Source organism: Cherax quadricarinatus, chromosome 15 (assembly GCF_038502225.1).
Source record: "Cherax quadricarinatus isolate ZL_2023a chromosome 15, ASM3850222v1, whole genome shotgun sequence".
In the NCBI taxonomy this organism is placed as follows: domain Eukaryota; kingdom Metazoa; phylum Arthropoda; class Malacostraca; order Decapoda; family Parastacidae; genus Cherax; species Cherax quadricarinatus.
In genome coordinates this window covers 2,986,455-2,994,165 of record NC_091306.1, presented here as the reverse complement: position 1 = coordinate 2,994,165, position 7,711 = coordinate 2,986,455, and the positions used below count along the sequence as shown (strand labels likewise).

General features: G+C 38.5%; 1 long non-coding RNA gene across 4 annotated transcripts in view; it reads left to right on the top strand.

Annotated features, from left to right (window-relative positions):
- Positions 1 to 6,101: 6,101 nt before the first annotated feature.
- Positions 6,102 to 7,711, top strand: part of LOC138852714 (uncharacterized) — a 220,039-nt gene continuing 218,429 nt past the window's right edge. For all 4 annotated transcript variants that reach the window (XR_011392024.1, XR_011392025.1, XR_011392026.1 and 1 more), the window contains exon 1: positions 6,102 to 6,236. This is a non-coding gene — a long non-coding RNA (uncharacterized lncRNA). The remainder of the gene's footprint in view (positions 6,237 to 7,711) is intronic.

Sequence of the window (7,711 nt, the reverse complement as noted above, 5' to 3'; positions counted from 1 at the left end):
GGTGTAAATCAGTGATGATGCTGTGATGAGGTGTAAAGCACTGACGATGCTGTGATGAGTTGTAAGCCACTGATGATGCTGTGATGAGGTGTAAGTCACTGATGATGCTGTATCTATACGTATTCTTGTAAAAAAATCAACCTCTTGTTTGGATGGATGTTTCGTGGTCCCACAAGAGATACGTAATATGAAATTCTAGGTCGCCTTTGACGAACTTTTATCAGAAAAGAAACGTGGAAGAGCAAGACTGGTAAAGGTAGGTAGGCACAGTGAAAGAGTAAGAGAGGTAAAGAGGGGAAGGGGTATCCTGGAAGAAGGGGTGAGGGGGAACACAAGGAAGGGAATGGATGAGGGGGACATGGGAAGACTGGAAAGGGGACGCGAGGATAAGGACACACACTGAGGGGCTAAATCAGGGAGACATGAGAGTGGGAGAGAACTTTAGTGTCCACAGCGACACTAAAGTGTGAAATGTGGGACACCTGTCGAATTCAAAATGGCTCCTGGACATTACCAGGCATATATAATGATCCCTACATCACTACTAGTAAAGATTTACAATCAAGCATCCACTATACCTGCTGATATATATCTCTGAAATACCCTGGGTGAGATACGAGTGTTTTTCTGCTCCCGGAGCCCGACCGTGGGCCAGGATCGTCTGGTGCTTGCCTGGTCAACCAGGCTGTGGCTGCTGATGAATAAAACATATATGGCAAACCTGGGTATCTATATTTATGAAGACGTTTCGCCAGCCAGAGAGTTTTTCAGCCTATAGAGATTACATACTAGAAGTAGAAGTGGAGAGGTAATTCTGACGTGTTCAGTCTATCAACCTTGACAAAAAATAAAAATATAAGTGATGTGGATCACCACAACACCAACTGATTACCTGATTATCAGTGGCAGTCAGGTAACATTATCCAACCTATCCCTGACTTTTGAATCTCAGCAGAATAACAAAATTAATTTACAAGGGAGATTCGAACTGGTGCCTGGAGGATTTCCAGGAGTGTATGCTGACCACGATGCCAACATCAGTTTCAAAAGAATCGTGATCAGGAAGCAAATTTGGGAACTTTTCGCAGCATTTCGCATCCATGTAAAAACCTTAGATTTCAACTCTTAGTTTCGTAGGAATATGAGCCTTGGTAAAGAAACGACATACTGCATTAAAAACTGTCATAAGGCTTTATAAAATGTGATAATTACATTTTGTTTGCCTAACAGTACATCCAAGACCTTGTCGCAGTGGTCCAAGGACTGAGAGGATCGGGCACGACCCGCTGTACACACACGTTGCCCTGCGTTATGCAACTCTTGTGAATACATGTGTTTAGCAATCATGTTTCTTAAAGCTCTTTCAGGTATTGTGTTAATGTGGAGCGACACACACCAGGGCAGGTACATGAGACAACACTCATGGGGCAGGTTAATTGACGTCTTCCGGGATCATTGCATTAATACTGTTATCGCTGCGACTCACAGCATGTCTTAATGCAATTTTCTTCTTCAGCGTCTCCTCGGAGCATTGTATCGTTTTGTGAGCTCCTTACAGATAGACTGAGCATGCTTTCACTTACCTAATGCTCTGTTATATATATATTTTGCAGATGCTTTTTTTAAGGGTATCTTACGGTTCTTTCAGACTGAAACTGTTTCTTTCAGTTTTTTTTAGATATATTTTTAAAATATCTTGTATGCATCTTCAGGCTCTTTCGCATCTCTCTCAAGAATTCTTCATCTCTTTTCTAGCACTTTCTGGATATGCTCTGCTTTCCGCTTCCTCTCAAGAGTTTTGATTCCTATGTTAGTTTGCTCTTACAGGTTCTCCCTGCTCCTTCCAAGTAACTCTTAAAAATGACGAAGACTATTTTTGGTTCTTCAAGATCCTAGAACACGAATTACCCATTCAGATCTCCTTCAACTATTTACAAGTTCATTCGCTTTTCTTTCGAAGGCATTCAAATTTATTTTCTTTCCATGATAACTCCTTCTTTTCTTTCATCCCCTGAAAGACTTTCTTCAAATTCTTTTCAGAATCTACGTGGGGCTTTAAAATTTTTACGGGTTGGACTTAAAATTTTCTGCAAGAGATTCACCGAATCTTTCATTTCAGTTTCCTTAGAGGTTTTACACATGTCTTCACTGACCTGGTCTTTCCTAGTCCTCTTCAAGACTATCTAGATCCTCTTTAGATTCTACTTTAGGCTACCTGGAGGATTGTTAGATCACTCACGTCCTCTTTAGGTCCGCTTTAGGTTACCCAGAGCATTGCTAGACATACCCAGGCTTCATAGTGCAATTAGCAGTGTTAGATCTATCCAGGTTCTTTTTCAATTTTGTGTGGGGTCGTCTTTGGACATCTAACTTCCCTTTAGACTTCTGTATCTTCTTGAAGACTGGTAAATGTAGCCAGGATATTCTGAGCCTCTTTAGTCTTTTAGGGACTCGTCTCAACTGGTCTTCTTGAGGTCTCACCTGGTCTTCTTGAGGTCTCACTAGGTGTTCCAGAGATCTATTCCAGGTCTTCTTGAGAGGTCGTGTTTAGATCTGGCTAGGTCCTCATCACTGGGTGAGGATAATCATGAGTGTGAGGAACGTCTGCCACCATCCTCAGGGAGTGTCGGCGCCCGCCCCACTCACTCCTCTGATCAGTATTAATGGCGTGTGTCGAGACTGAGGGGAAGATGCAAGGAGATTGGGGGACGAGAAGCATCTTCCCTTCCTTTCTCCCTCCGTCTCTCCTGAGCATCACTGGAGAATGTATCTTTCAGGGTATATACTGAGAGGTATATCTCTGTATACATATACACTGTGACTAATTCTTATTATAGGCATTCAGTTATACGTCATGTTAGTGAAATGTAATTTTAATGACTCGTTTATTCAACAGGCCTTCAACCTAACTTTCTTTTATATCTCTCTCTCTCTCTCTCTCTCTCTCTCTCTCTCTCTCTCTCTTCATTAACATCTCCACGCTCTCCACATCACTTCTGGTTGTCCTGATGTCACTCTTGCGACCTAAGGTTCAGCTCCCGCAAATGAGGCTTCATTTAACAACTCCTCACTGGTACTTAAACACGTCCCCGTTAAGAAAAGTGAAAGTGAAAGTACTACAGCCATTACCATTATTCGCACTGCATTTCCAAGGACACATTTTGGTCTTTCCCTTTCTCCAAGAGGGTAACAAATGTTTCAGCTTCATTCTTGTCAAAACAGTTAATGATGATAATTTTGGGGGGGTTCGGGGGGATGGGGGTATTAGTAACCCAGAAGTTAAGTGGTGGGTATATTTTCATTGGGGTATATTTTTTAGGTCTCAGTCTAGTATGCGAAGCACAACAGTTGGCTAACTTCTAGGTATCTATGTCTGCTAGGTAAACGAAACACAGTGAATTAATTCACAAAACAGAAACACAATACGGAGAGAAAAATGTTAAAATGTCGTTTCGGCCCGTTCTGAGCCATCATCAAATCGCAACTGAATTTTTATCGTTTCTGGTATCGGAAGACTTGCTTTCACGTCTCGCCTCACACAGTGTTTCAACCGGGAACCTTCGGTACGAGCCCAACGCGCGAACTTCACACAGGGAACAATCCTCACGCCACTCCGTGATTACTTACTCAAAGCCTCAACGTCAAAATCGTTGGCCTCAGACAAGCAATTTAACCAAGGCGTCGTGAGGCTCTCCTGCATGCTCGCCCAAGTTACTTATCGGAACCGTTCACGCCATCGTGTCATTCATCACGCCCGATTGGCACTGCCATTGTCAAGGGCCATAAATATATAATACCTACATGCTTTTACACTTAGCCTGGGCTGTGTGCTCCGAGTGGGGTGGAGCCAGCCGCTGCTCTCTTGGACACGGCCTGCCTTCATTCTTTTGTATGTCGCTGTTTGCCTACCTGTCTCTCTATCAGTGTCCACATCTGCCTGTCTGCCTGCCTGCCTGCCTCTCTCTCTTTCTCTCTGTACAAGATTTTTTTTTTTACTTTCGTTAGTTTAAATGCTCTCATATACTGAGGGTCCATTGTAAGATCACCGGCACGGGTGGAAACGACGGGTGGAAACGATGGGCAGGTTTCCTCACACCTGCTTCCATTGTTCACCCAGAAATAAGCAGGTACCTGGGTGTTAGTCAACGGCTGTGAGCTCAGATATGGTAACTTCTTAGCCAGCAAAATTTGTGTAAATAAAAAAAAATCTCAAAGTGAACTCTATGGATCGAGGAAGGAGAAGTTGTGAGGCGGTGAGTTGTGAGAACACTCAGAACTACTAGCAATATAAAGTAAGAGGGTAAAGGAGGTTTTTGTGTGAGAGGGGCTTGGACTTCCAGCAAGCGCGCATGAGCTTGTTAGACAGGAGCGAATGGAGATAAATGGTTTTTAGGACCTGACGTGCTGTTGGAGAGCAAGGTAACATTTATGAAGGGATTCAGGGAAACCGGACTTGAGTCCTGGAGATGGGAAGCACAATGTCAGCACTCTGAAGGAGGGGTGTTAATGTTGCAGTTTTATAACTGTAGTGTCAGCACGCCTCTGGCAAGACAGTGATGGAGTGAATGATGACGAAAACTTTTCTTTTTTCGGGTCACCCTGCCTTGGTGGGAAACTGCCGATGTGCTAATGAAAAATATAAAAATAAAACACTAACACATGCGTACAAGATCATACAAAACTAAATTAAATTAAACTAAGAACAAGTGGTAATTAAGCAATAACATACTGCGACCAACCGGGGATCGAACCCGTGTATTTTAGCCCTCCTCGTGGGAAGCAAGTCAAAATTCACGACGCTTTTAAGGACTGGACCAAACAAACGCGGGTTATATATATATATATCTATATATATATATATATATATTGCCTGGAGTTTGCCCGGAGAGAGTTCCGGGGGTCAACGCCCCGCGGCACGGTCTGTGACCAGGCCTCATGGTGGATAACAGCCTGATCAAGCAGGCTGTTACTGCTGGCTGCACGCAATCCAACGTACGAGCCAAAGCCCGGCTGGTCAGGTACCGACTTTAGGTGCCTGTCCAGTGCCTGCTTGAAGACACCCAGGAGTCTATTGGTAATCCTCCTTATGCATGCTGGGAGGCAGTTGAACAGTCTTGGGCCCCTGACACTTATTGTGTTGTCTTTTAGCGTGCTAGTGACACCCCTGCATTTCATGAGTAGCAATAATAATAATGATGTAAAGATTATTATTATTATTATAATCAAGGGGGAAGCGCTAAACCCGGAGGATTATACAGCGCCTGGGGGGGATGTGGAAGGCATTCAGGCTTAATTCGGGGAACTGGAGCACAGATCCAATTCCCTAAATCAAGAGCCCCTCACCAACATCAAGGAACCTTCCTTGAGGGGAATGATGTAAAGAAATATGCCAAATGTTTCTACTCTTCCTGGGAATCGAACCCAGACTCCCGCGGTATGAATTTTATTATTATAATCAGAAAGAAGAGCTAAACCACAAGGTCATACACCCCCCCCCCCGGCCGTATGAAGCTTTACAGCTTTAGCCACCAGGCCACTGTAATAAAGTAACCCCCCCCCCCTGATTAAATTGGTCACATGTGATGTATAAATTTTTAGTGATAGGCTTCAGAAATTTTCATTATTATTATTGATAATATTGTGATTATTACTAATTATGTAAACTATATTGTAAACCATTTCCACTCTTTTCCTCTCTGCAATGGCAGACATGGTCAGAGTATTATTGATACATAAACAGTACACAAATAACCCGCACATAAAAGAGAGAAACTTACGACGACGTTTCGGTCCGACTTGGACCATTTACAAAGTCATTTGTAGTTGATTTGTAAATATTATTACTTTAATAACTGTAAATTAACTAAAGAAATCTATTTGAAGTGTGATCTTCACATGTTGTTCTATTGTTGGTGGTTCCAATATTTTTTCACAAGAATTCTTATTTATCTGTAATATACTGTATAAAGTTCATTCATTTTAATCTGATTCTTTTTTTCTAATATTAGTATTTAGTGTAAGAATTAGTCCGAGTAGAAATAAGGTTTGTAGAGGAGAGTTGACCTCCTGTTGTAGGAGTGTTGTGAAGAGCTTGAATACACGAGCGGGAGTTCTGCTCAAACAAGGAGGAACACACGGGGAGAATTTTATAAATTAGCCTCCACTTCCGTCTATTTTGTCGGCTAAGGCAGTTTTTTTTCTTTAACTATTCATGTACACCTATCTACCACTAACAAGTGAGTTCATACCCTGTGTTAAGGAGTACAAGCAGAGAAGTTCAGTATTAATAAACTGCAGTCTTTGTGTTATAGTTCCTGGGGGAGACGGCTGCCAGCCGGCATTTCTCATTCTACCCTAGCTGTATAGCCCTTGTGGTTTAGCGCTTCTTCTTTATTATAATAATAATCATACTACCCTAGAAAGGGCTATAAACTCTGTATGCCTTATAACTGGCCTTATTATCACAGTTTAAATGATACTGTATATTAGTATGATTAGAGTAAATTGTAGGAATAACGAAAATTTAAGGTGTAAACGAGGTTAATTATGACCCGTGTGACTATGGCAGCTTTATTCTCAACTTCACTCCAGCCTATTTTGAACCTAACTAAGTCTATTTTTTTCTTTTAATATTTATTAGATTTCTTAGTTATCAGAGATGTCAGGAAGACCATTCCTCTGGTGCGTGTAAATCTTTTCTTAACCTATGATCTTTACTTCTAACATATATCTTTTCTACCCTATCTTTCATGTTAAAACTGTTTTACTAAATATCTACAATTTGTTTAGCTAATGGTTTAATTTCCCGTCTGCCTAATACGTAACTTCAACGTATGTGCAATCTGATAATTTTGTAATTAGCATATTGGTTTTGTCAATTGTACTTCAATTGCTTAATGTCTTGTTATGAATCTTTTTGTGTTTTTATTAGGGAATTATTTTTAATATGCCATTTTTATTGTTGTGATGAATGTGATATATATATATATATATATATATATATATATATATATATATATATATATATATATATATATATTATGTTATATATTATATATATATATATATATATTATAATATATATTATAATATATATATATTATAATATATATATTATAATATATATATATATATATATATATGATATATTATAATTATAATATATATGGAGTATATATATATGTATATATATATTATTAATATATATATATATATATATATATATTATAATATATATATATATATTATAATATATTATAATATATATATATAATAATATTATATATATATAATATTATATATATATATATATATATATATATATAATAATATATATTATTAATAATATATAATAGATATATATATATATATTATTAATAATATATATATATATATTATAATATATATATATATATATATTGTTATAATATATATATATATATATATAATTATAATATATATATATATATATTATAATATATATATATATATATATAGAGTATATATATATATGTATTATATTATATATATATGGTATATATTATACATATTTAATAAAATGTATGGAAGTAGTAGGTAACCTAGGGTACTTGGCAGAGTATGCATAGTGCTTCCTTTTGTATAAAAAGGCAGGGGAGAGAGAGTGCAAAAACTATAGGGGATAAGTCTGTTGGAGTGTACCTGGTAAAGTGTATGGTAGAGTTATAAATTG